At 42.1% G+C, this 12,142-nt stretch overlaps 1 long non-coding RNA gene across 5 annotated transcripts in view; it reads left to right on the plus strand.

Moving 5' to 3' along the window:
* LOC106018961 (uncharacterized) overlaps positions 1–8,325 on the plus strand; it is a 122,716-nt gene extending 114,391 nt beyond the window's left edge. For 3 of the 5 annotated variants that reach the window (XR_011809436.1, XR_001193399.5, XR_001193398.5), the window contains 3 exons: positions 1,353–1,459; positions 5,172–5,299; positions 5,789–8,325. This is a non-coding gene — a long non-coding RNA (uncharacterized lncRNA). Of the gene's footprint in view, positions 1–1,102; positions 1,460–3,174; positions 3,320–5,171; positions 5,300–5,788 lie in introns of all 5 variants that reach the window. The other 2 variants (XR_005266395.2, XR_005266394.2) reach the window with 2 other exon arrangements.
* Positions 8,326–12,142: the final 3,817 nt, after the last annotated feature.

Below are 12,142 nucleotides of genomic sequence, written 5' to 3' on the forward strand. Positions count from 1 at the left end.
TGTCCACATAGGTTCCCTTGGCTCCCAGCACAGCTTCAGTCTGCTTGCAAACTACTTGAGCATTGTGTTGCCAAAAATTCCTCTTGAAACTGGAATGTTCTTTTTCTATCTGTGACCTGCTTAGCTAATTGCATATTTTAGGATTTTGCATGAGGACTGGGGACAATGGGGAAACTCTTCAAGAAGGAGGACAGTACTTCCTAAGCAGAGGGTTGGGAAAGGGGCCTTGACAGAGATCAACAAAGTCATTTTAATTAACGCATACATACTGGCACTTTTCTGGAAATTCTTTCCTATAGAAAATAAGCCTAAAGAACCTTAAGGTAAAAACAACTTTTTTTTTTGTTTGTTTGTTTGTTTTGTTTTTTAATCAGAATAAAATCTGTTGAGGTAAGGTTTAACTTTTCTGTTTGTCACCTTAAAATGGCTGTTGCAGCAATATGTAGAATGCAATATATAGGCTTACTTCAGAGGTGAAAGGTATTATAATCAATATCTTCTGAACTGCTAAGAGGAGTGTTCATCAAAGAACAGATATTGGCTTGAGAGAATGAGATTTATGTATATTAAAATACATCTGGGTGATAATTTTAATGTACAAGGTATTAATAGCCAGTAAATAAAGGCCAAATACCAATAGCCCTTCCTATTAAACAGTGAACCCATGTAAGTAAGACGCATCAGCAACAGCTGAAAATGAAGCTCTTCTTAGACATATCCTTCGAATCTCTTCACCTTCACAAAATGGTCATGCAAAGAGCGATAAGAGCATTGCCACCTAGCAGCTGTCCAGGCATACCAAAACATAACAGCACTACTAGCTAAAACCTGGCAATTCCAAGGTTCCCTTACAAACAAATTCCCGATAAAACACTAAATTGCAGGAAGTCGATAATTTTATCCAATTAGTCAGGATAAGTGGGCTGGTGCCAATCTGATATCTCACACTTGAGTGGGATAGACACAGCTGCAGTGGGATGCCAGTGACATTTTTTCCTCTAGCAATCTGGGATGAACATAAATCTGCTCATAAGTATGGCTGGGAAATTGGTAATCCCTTACCCTGCAATTCAAAGGAAATGGTTTTGAATTTTTTTGGCAGCTGCTCACATCTGAGTTGGAGTGATTGCTCAAAAGTGGAGAACATGGAGACGAAGCAGACAGATTCCTCTCTACCTTCTGGAGCTATCAATCAGCTTAAATGTTGCTGTCTTAGCCCTGTGGCCTAGAGTCTGCACTTTGCCCCCATCTTCTTCACCAGTGGATGTGGGAGGAAGGCCTGCAGCCCCGCATGGAGCACCTGTGCCAAAGCCGATCTTCTCCATGACCTTGTCACCCCTTTGTCTTTCTAGGCCATTGAAGGAGCTTCACTGTCTGCAGTTTACAGCCTGTATTGGAGAGCAGGAATGTGCTCAGTCCCGAACACTGCAGAAAAGGAGAACGCTTTCTGAGCATGCTGGTGAGCTGATGGAAAAACAAGCTTAATCTAAGCTACGATTGGAGAGAGTCACCCCTGCATGCCTAGGGATCATAGATGCATACATTTGTATGGGTTACTTTGCATTAAAACAAAACAAAACACCCCCAGAATTCTAAAAAGAGAAGACCCAATCAGATGTTTAATTCCATAGATATTACAGCTAGATTTATAGCTACCCAGTGCCGTGGACTGCCAGGTGCGGAGGAAGAATTTGTGCCTGTAGCAAAAATTTGTTATGAGGAAGTTGTAATGATACCCATCACTGTTAAAAGGTCACATTTAAAGGAGAGGGCTACAAGTTTTTCTGGAGGGAATTGTGTGATAGGGCAAACAGCACTACACACTAGCACACACTAGCAAACAGAGAAGATGTGGGGGATCTAGCAATGCTTAGCAGTGCATCTTGGAAGATGAAAATTACCAAAAGGTATCTGTAATTGTGAAACAATTTGTAAGGCCCCCTCACTTTTTTTCCCCTTGCCCCTTCATACCTGTGGTGTGTCTGCAAACCAGCACACCCTCCTCTGTCTTTTGTGAGGAACACTTGAGCAGGCTTTAATGAGCACTGGGGTTGTGATGATGGCAGAAACGTGCCGCTGAAATGACATTCACTCCTGGGCCTTGCTTACAGTAAGAGGATGCCTGCATCGGCTTCTAACCCAGAATATTTTAAGCCTGACATTTACATCCTCTGTCTTACTATCTGCAGAAGGTTTGGCATCCTGAACATGGTTTGAAAAGGATGCACCACTGCACTGTAATCTCTGTAGCAGTTGTTGTGTATTAAGCATGTATATGAGAGAAAAATGTGGATGCATCTAGTACCATCATTGCATAGATGTATGTGCCAGACACAACTTTAAAGCATTTAGCATTCATTTTCTTATCTTAAAATTCAGCGATGTTTGTGCTTCAAAACCTAGAAGGAAAACATAGATACAAGGTGGCTTGGGGCTTTGAAATTTAGCTCTTGGAGGTACTTGTGACACATGGTCTAAAATAAGATGATTCATTTTTGTTACTCCAGATAGTTTCTGTTGGCCATGGATAGAGTAAGTCCATTTCTAGTATAGCAACTGCTTCTCCTTCACTTCCCCAAAATACATTTTTTTAAAAATGTACATCTAATTAAAGGACATGTAATTCAGCAGAAAGTCTTTTAAATGCATAACTGATTATCTACTTCCTGTAATTGCTGGTTTGTATATTGAAACTTAGATTGAGTTGGCAGACAATAAAAGATTACTTTTTAATTAGATATACTCATCCCTATCATTTGGGAATAGGGGATATTTTCCACCACTGCTATTCTTCGTATCCAGCAACACACACTAATCTCTTGCTTGCTATCAGTGTCATTTTTTTCCAAATGAGAAATAAACAGAAGCCTGCATCTCTTGCAGAAACAGCATGGCTAGGCAGTATTTGTCATTTTTGATAAGACATTGGTAGTGGGATGTATATTATGCATTTGATGGTGCACTGCAAGACGATGTACGAGGGCCAGTTTAAAGTATGGAGATTCACTTACAATCCCCAAGGATTTTTCATATTCATTCTTCATTAGAAATTCTGTTTTTACATCAGAAGTGCGTAAACACAAAATTATGACCCCTAAACTATTCTTTTATGGAGTCTCAAACTCATTTTTCTTTCCTTGTGACGAATGAAGCAATTATTATCTGTCTTAAAAGGTATCTCATGTAACCTCTTGCCCTGCAAACTCCATCTAAAATGACAACATCTCTGGAGAGATTTCTCTGCATGATAAACTGCATTGCAGCCTACCTCTGGTTTAACACACGCTGTAGCAGGCACCAGAATGTTTGGAGCCCTCTGGTAAGTGTGCGGCTGCAAAATAGGGTGTCTAGCTGGTGACTTGGGGGCAAGTCACATTCAAAGGTCTTATAATATGTAATTCCTTACTCATGTGAGGACCATGTTTCAAAAGCACTGATAGGGTCCCCACACCCTTCCGACTCAGCTTGCCCTCCGCCATCCGCAGCTGCACAGCTGTCATGTGGGAGCCAGAACAACCGATTTCATGGCAAAGTAATGGCTGGTTCCGCGTATATTTTTAGCAGTCTTTTTCAAGTAGTTCAGCCTCTAGAAAAGGAGGTGGCGGAAGCACTGGCCTCCCTTATCAAGTCCTCTGAAGAGATTAGCGTGGATCCATGTGTGCTAGCACCATCATTCCTTGCTTTGCATCTGTAGTTAGAAAAGGAAGCCTTGTTATGCGACATGTGGCAAAGCTCTATCTCTAACTGAAACTATACCGAATTTTGCTTGCCCTTAATTTTGCTTAGCCTCCAGCACCTGCAGTCTCCTTTGCTTCCTCCTCCAGACCTTACACAGTCACAGCTCTGCTGATTCAATGCCTATTCATGTCATCCATCATGGTTTTCCTCTTGACTGCTGTAAATCTCCTATTGCATTTTTTTTTTGTGGGTCCCTTCTAAACAAAAGGGATGTGATTCTTCTCTCCCTCCCACCGGATTTAACCTGTTGTAGTTTGCCGTGTCATTATTCATGATTTAAAGGAGGCTAAGTGAGAGAAGAATAGTGCACTGAGATTTTCATTATGCCGAAGCCATGCTATTCTCTTCACGCAGGCTGTGGTATTATATCACCCTGTCCCTTCACCACTTTCAAAGGCTTCCTTTCCTCACCATCGAGCTCAGTAGCATGCAAAGGACTTCCAGAGCTTGTTTTTGAACTCGCCTGACCCTGCTTCTCTGATCTCATATCCACTCCCACACACATTTATTTGCCTTTTCTAATCTGGCTATCTCCTGTGGCCGCCCAGCTCTAAGCATCTGTGTGTCTGTTCTTATTTATGCCTCCCATTTGCCTGACGCTGTGAGCCCTGAGTCATTTCCCCTCTCCCAGGCTCACCTTCATGGCTCTCCTGTTGCTCCCAGATGGCAAGCAGGCTGTCCGGCTACACTGCCTTCCTCTTCCTCAGACAGTGGTGGCGGGTCCCCACCTTGCTCGTTCTTCATTCAGTTGAGCTGTTCAGTTTTGTTCAGTTGAGTTGATTCTTTTTCTTATGGTTTCACAAGATCTGGTGGTTTTCTGACTGTGCTCTGTGGGTGTGGGTGAGCCCAGCCATCAGGACATGAGGCCCTTCCATCAGCCTTCCCCCAGGACATGGGCTGTGCTGTCACAGACTCTGCAACAGGCCTCCCACTCTAGCATCCTCCATCCAGGGCTGCTTTCCACCTCCTTGCTGCCCCAAGGAGCACATGCTGAGCAGGGCGTTCAAGGAGGGTGAGGGGGTGTTTGCTGAAAGCACTTGAGGCTGTCTCCTGCTGGGCACATTGTTATTGCAGGGGTGTCCCTGTCTGCAGCTCCTGCTCTACCTGGCAGGTCCCCACGGTGTCATTTAGCTAGTGGTGGCAGCACATAGGTATTCTCGGTCTGGTCAGCACCCAGGGACCTTTCTGTGATTAAACAGTGCTAGCAGAGCTTTGTCAAAGCCGGTGTTTTTCAGGCTGCATTTTAATGCCATCGACTCAGGATTTATGCTTGTGTGATGGGATCTTCACGTGTGCAGGTGTAGGAGGCTCATTCCTTTCCTTCAGTAATTGCTCGGCTGCCCTTTATGTGGAGAACAGAAAGCGAGAGGTGGCGAGCAGCTGAGTAACCTCTAGCTGCTACTGCATCTTCAGGAGGCCTTTCCATCTGGCAGGTGTAACCTTTGGAGAAGTCATACGCTATCATCACTCTTCCTCTCCACCCACCGAGCTACAGCTGAGGTGACATGGGATCGGACGATTCGGAGAAGAACCTCAGGGCAGGGCTGCCTGAAATATCCAGGTATCAAATATACCGATCAGCTCTATATAACTTGCTTTCTATTAGGGGGTATATTATAATCACATGTGGGTGTGCTGCTTCCCACCAGGAGCAGCAATTTGCACATGTATGTGTGACTTCTGAGAGGTGGGTGTATCTCCCTGGTGCTGGAGAAGATCCTGTGCAACTCTTTGCCTTTACAGGAGGTCCAAGAAATGCCTTGCAGCTCAGTGTGGTATTCATGCATTTGTGATTGCCTAGACAATAAAGAAAAAAAAACATTTCTGAACAAATGACAGCATCACAGCTTGAAAGTTTTGTAGGGACCTGCCACCCTCCCAAAAGGTTGGATGGCACTGACTGAGAATGACCCCAGAGAAGCTGTGCCTTCTGAGATTTACCGGCTTCATGCTCCTTGCAACACCTTTCTGAAAGAGCTGTGGGAAGAGGTGGCTGGGGAACTTGACCATAGGGGAAACTGTGTTAGATCTTTATGTTCCTTTTTTCCAGGAGCATTGACCCTGGGATACATGTGGCAGCAGCTCCAGTTGTCCCCTGTGGCAGTGAGTGTGGTAATTGTACACTGTGAACAGGCACCCTCTTCCCCAAGGAATTTGAAGTTATGCAATTTTTTACATCTGACTGGGATTTCAGAGGCTCTGAGTGCTCAGGCAGAGTAAAAACTTCAGCTACGTTCCCTGCATGCACAAAGATAAGTTATAGAGCACATGAGGTGTGTCCAGCACTTCCAGGAGCTGTGGGCCTTTGGTCTCTACACTGGACAGATGGTCTATATATGCACAATAAATGCCGTGTGTTTCCATGCACAGACCATCTGTGAAACGTAGGCATAGGATGTCGGATGCTTCCTGAAAACCTGGCAACCCTATGGCTGACGCTCTGCAATGTGACTGAGACCATAATTTTCAAAGGACTTCGGACTTCCAGCTGCTGCTGATTTCAGCGTATTTTCCAGAGCAGACGCTGAGCACGGCTTGGACTCCATGATGGGGTATTTGGTAGGACAGATGCTGCATGTGAAAGTCCTGAGTACAGCAAGAAAAGGTGACGAAGCTCTTCATTGTGAGGCTCCTTGAAGAATATGGTGCAAGATGGAAGGCTGCACAGTGCATCTGGGGTCAGGGAGATATTTCAGTCTGACTTCAATGTGATGGAAGTGCTGTGTGACTCTTTTAATGGAACTCTCTAGAGAAGAAAAAAAATGCACCTACTGGTACTGATGGCTGTTTTATTTATTCACTTATTAACCACCCTTGAAATTACAGTCTATTGTAAAAGTATCACTATTTTCTTCTCCAATGGATACCTGATTAATGTCTTGTGAGTTGTGCATGCCCTGCCAAATGAGAGTGATGTGTTTCTCAGCTGATAGCTAAATAATTTTTTAAGTGAGTTATTGTCTCACTTAGTAGCTCTGGTAGACTAGATCCCCACCTGATTTGCCCTCCCCATGCAGAACAAAATTTACTTAATTTTGCTCTAATTTAGAATGGTATTAACACAGAAATTGAGCAGTGAGAAATTGCCTAGAGGCTTTTCTCTTGCATTTTCCCTGCAGGGAGATTCACATTTTAAGCTCTCCCAAACAAAAAGGTCATCCCATTTGTTCCAAGGATTTTTGGAGACTAACCAATAGCCAATATTTATATAGGAGAATACTCTCATTAGCCCACTCCAGCTCTTCTCAAGATTGTTTGGAAGATTTTTCAAATTTGCATCTCTCCCATAAGAAGGAATGAAGCGAAAGGAGCTTTTGGAGCTAATCATCTGCTATTAAAGAAGGCGAGCACAGATATAGGGGGTGAAAATGCTTCTTGTCCTGCTGGGGTCTTCACTGCCTCTGGAGTTGCAAGGACAAGTGCCTGGGGACAACTCAACAGTACTTCACACAGTTCATCCTACACTCCTTTCTTAGCTTGCGTCATTCTCCTCATCTCCCATTCCCTTTCCTTTTCTCTCCCCTTTCTTTGCACTCTCCCATCTACCAACTCTCTGATTCAGTATGCTGGCTCACACTGGTAGCTGCAACCCTCAGAAGACAGAGATGCTACTGATGACATTGAGCTGTCTGAGCTCAGCTTCTCTCTCAGATTTGGTCCTTGTCATCCTTTTGTTATCATCATCATCAGCTACCATTCTTTATCACTGTTATCTTTGCTGAAATATCAGTGTAAGTTATCCATTTAATTTTGGGGCATGGACCTCCAAGTTTTTAAGTTCTGCCTAGCTACCCCACTCCTTTCCCCACTGTTTATTTTATTAGTAGGGCTGAAAGGTATGTTTCTGTTTAAATCTACCCCTTGCAAGGCCTCATTCTGCTTAACTTCTGGCATTTCTCATTTTATTCTCAAGCTTCTTGACCTCTAAAGTACCTTCACTTTGCTGAGCTGTCTTTTTTTTCCATTCTTTGCTGGCTCTTGGTTGATTGCTATTATCCTTTGTTGAGGTGGCTTACTCATTCACTTAAATTTAGAGTAATTTTTACAGGCTTTGTTTTTCCCTGGCTTGGGAGATGTGCTGGAGGTAGTTTCTATACTTTTGGCTGAAAGGAATCTCAGGCCTTTCCCACATTCAGGACTTTCAGTTCTTTAGTCCAGTTGAGTTCACTAATTAGTTCCCTTAATTTCTCAGATTCTGCCCATTTGAAATGTAGAACCTTAATTACAGACCTATTTTTGTTTACTCTTCCATTTAATTTAAACTGAATCAACTTGTGATTGCTCAGTCAAAGGTTATTTTCTTTGATCGCTTCTCCTGTAATGTGCTTGCTATTTACCAAAACGAAGCCTAAAATAGCATCAGTGGTTCAGCACTCTTTGGTGAATTAATTTGTTGGCAATTACATCTAAGTCTGTTTGGCCATGCTGCAAGTAGTAGCTTCTGTATCTATGAAACTGTATTTATTTCTCTCAAATTTCCTTCTTTAATGACGTGGTACATCATCTGTGATATTGATAAAGAAGTAAATCAAATGTTAAAAAATCTAGAGAGGAAGAGAGAACACAATACAGAGCAATTTTATGTCACTTTGTAACTCTTTATTGCTGTATGCATTTCTGGTACATCCCATCTCATAAAGGATACAGCACAAATGGAATAGGTTCAGAGATGGGCAGCAAGAGTAAAACGTGGAAGAGCTTCTGTCTAAGGAAAAACTGACCCGAATAAAAGTATTTAAGCTGGAGAAAGGATAAATGAAGGTATCTATACTGATGGATAGGATATCATAAAGATGGTAAATAAGGAAGAATTGTTCATTATCCTCTCCCACTTAAGGGAATAGAAGAGGTTATCAGGAGAAACAGGCAGATATTTTGTTCAAAGCAGGCAGAAGGAAATGCTTTATTTCACATAGCACGTAGCTGTGTGAAATTTCTTCTTGCCACACATTGTTATGCTTGTTTATATAGATTAAAAACAAATACAAAACCAAAAGAAAAACAGATACACAAAATCTCACAACAACAAAACGACCCCAAAAAACTAGAGAGATTAATGGAAGAAAACAGCTAGTGAAGACTACTGACAGCACCTCTGACTCAGAAAGCTGTTGAAACCAAAGTGTTTATTCTAAGGAAATGATCTTTCTCTGATGTCCTGCGTGGGACATCTGCCTTTGGCTATTGTTTGGGGCAAGATGGACTTCTAGTCTGTAGGGCTGGTTCTATGACCCTGTGTCCAGTGACAAACTAAGGACCTTAGTGTACTGCAGCTTACAGTGCCTCCAAAATGATTCCAAGGTCATGGGCAGAGCTAACACAGGAAGATAACAGTAATTTATATTTGGTTTTCCTTCCTTTGAATTCTTATAAAGGCCAGGGTAACACTCAGCTCTGCACAGTATGTGCTTGCCATTTCTGTTTAATTTCCAGGCACCTTTTCATTTGGAAGTAGAGTCAGTTCTTTCTCTGGGCTCTGGTAGGCAGCAGGTCACAGAGATAAATGTCAGGGAAGCACAGACCACCGCTCAGTGTTGTCTAAGGAATAAAGGTAGGTGAGGTCAAATGGTTAAGAAAACGTGACTGGTTAATAAATATGGCCAAAAAAAAAAATGGTCTCATGTATGGCGTAGCTATGCAACAGCATTCTTAGGGGCAGAAATCCTGCGAATCCACCAAGATCGCTGGACTCCGCTACCAAATTTTATCCACTTCTGTCTACCTCTCTGTTCACAGAAGATGCTGCCAAAGCTGAGTTCATAACTTGCAAACCTCTAACAGCTGCCTGATGTTCTTTTAATCTTTCACATATGCTGCATTCAGCCTCCTCACAGCTACAAAAAGTACAAGCTACATTTTTTTGTCCTGCAGCTTCCTAGGAGGTCTAAGTTTTGACTTATGCCCCTCTGCCCCCAAATCAAAGGTAAATGGCAATGTGCCATTGACAATCGTGCTCAGGCAATGGTTGTATGTTCAAAGGACTGGGGTCTTCTACCCCACTCTTGGGAGTTGGCCCTAGCTGATACAAGGATGTAGACCTGTCTTGGCACATGTGGGGAGAGTAGTCCATTTTCCCTGGATTTTTTCATTCCCCAACCTTTTGTCTTGCCTATTAAGGTAATTAGTTCCTCCAACAAACTCTCTCTGCAATGTTTGTTCAGAGCCTAGAACAAAGAGATCATAGCCTGGCCCCTAGACACCGCTGTAATACTGCGATGAATGATCCTTTTTTTGACTGCACACAGATCAGACTGGTGAACTCCTACTTTGACGCTTCCAGACTGGTCATATGCACATCACTCTGATGATCAATTTTTTGTGGTTGCTTTGAAAAACATTGGCTTACTAGCAGTTTAATGTGAAGAGGAATATAAAGAAGCAGTGTTCCTGCTTTTTCTCTTATGTGATAATCCCCTTTGGATATTTTCCAAGCTTCCCTCTTCCTTAGGATTTGTTTTTGGAGTTTTTGTCCCTAAAAATCTTTTATCGATGCCCCTACATCAGTCTGTGTTTGGAGCATCTTCAATCAAAGCTCATAAAAAGTTTTCTTTTTTTTTTTTTATTTTTATTTTTTAACTCACAGATTCATTTACTTTAACAAATACTTTTAAATTCCTTCCTGTTTATTCACTACTCAGACTTCCTATTCTTTCTATTAACACATTCTATTTTAAATCCTTTTAATCTTCTTCACTTTCACTCTATGCCATTCTGTGACTGATTGGCTCAGAGTCTCCTCAAAGCCATGACTGGAATTCTTCATGTCTACTTCAGTATTTCAAGCTACCTTTCTTGGGCTGTCACTCTTGTTCTGACTCTTTGTCGTAGTTGTTTTGTCCTTTCATTTGTCCTTGCAATTTCAGGAAATACTCCCTCATTTTTTTTTTTTTTTTTTTCCTGTGAGAGGGTCACCAGGAGCCTGTTGTCTTCTTCTAGCCTACCAATTCCTGACTCATTTAATGGCTCTTGAGCCTGGTTAATAGAGTGACTCACCAAAATATTTCGCATCTCTTTGTATCTGTTGAAAGCGCCCTTTTACATCAGCATGCATTTATATATAAATATGTATGTGCCATCCTGCTAACTTAGGGTTCTATTTACCTGCTCATGTGTCTGTCTATCAAGCACTGTTCTCGATGGAAATTACTTCAATGTCTCTCCTTTACTTTGAAGTGATTTCTAGACAGCTACTTATCAAAGAACATTAACATTGATGGCAGATCTATTTCCCCATTCCTGCAATTAACAATTCTATCAATTGAAGCTGTTTTTATGGGCCAATGACTGAGGCAACAAAAAGAGAAAATTTTATCTGGGAATGCAGTAATGTTTCATGTAGCAGAGGGCAGTAGGACCAAGTATAAGGGACTAAACAAGTGCGGTATTCCACTGAGCACACAGGGAGAGAGGAATTTTACTCCATTGAATTCAGTTAGCTATTAACTTCAGCAAGGCAAAGAACCTTCCCTGGCAAGATTCTTCCATTAGCAGACATCCTGAGAGCTGATCCTGACAAAAGGTGCTGTGTAAGCCACGGTAGTCTTAAATACAGAGGGTTTTTTTTGTTTGTTTGCTGGTTTTGTTTTGTTTTGTTGTGTTTTTAATTCTATTCTCCTCTTTGGCATGTTTTTGCTTTATATATTCTGAAGTTTAGTATCTGTCAGGATGTTTGGATGATCAGGATTATTACTGTATACTGCACATTAAGGTGATTTCAGCACTACAATTATTTCACAAGTGCTATTTACACTGTCTGGTTTTGGGCAGCTAACATAGATGGCAACAATAAGCATCAAAGCTTCTTATTCCTTCACAGAAATTAATCTGGCCTGTTTCCTGTGAAAGCTCATCCAAATATTATTCTTTGAATATTGTAGGAAGTCTATTGGGTGCACCTCTTGGAAAAATTACACTGGGACTGAGTTTGCATGGGGGGAATAATACTGTATTTTTGCCTTTTCTCATGATTCCCGGAACAGGCAGGCACTAAATCGAGCTCAGCAGCAGATCTGCTCTGCACACCACTGCTCACTGCTGCAGCTGGTATCAGTACGACTGTCACTGCGCTCTCACTACGACAGCCCTTTCGTATGATACATGAGATGTTCCTGGCCTGGATTCAAAGGGCAAAGGGGAGAAGGATAACAGAGCCGACTCCAGCTTTCGAGCATTTTGTTTACTGGAACATCCTTTTAACCATTCAACAGAGTACACTGCTGGGTTGAGGGAAAGTCATTAATGTTGCCCTTGGTAAGTGGATCAAGTAATAGTGCCATATGCTCTGATGCAGTAAAATGCAATCACTGCCTAGAAGCCTTTGCATTTGGAAAACAAAACCACCAACAACAAAAAACTAGAGTAATTTTTGCTTGCTTTGCATTACTCTGGGGATATACACCATTGC

This window comes from Anas platyrhynchos, chromosome 5, assembly GCF_047663525.1.
Source record: "Anas platyrhynchos isolate ZD024472 breed Pekin duck chromosome 5, IASCAAS_PekinDuck_T2T, whole genome shotgun sequence".
NCBI lineage: Eukaryota > Metazoa > Chordata > Aves > Anseriformes > Anatidae > Anas > Anas platyrhynchos.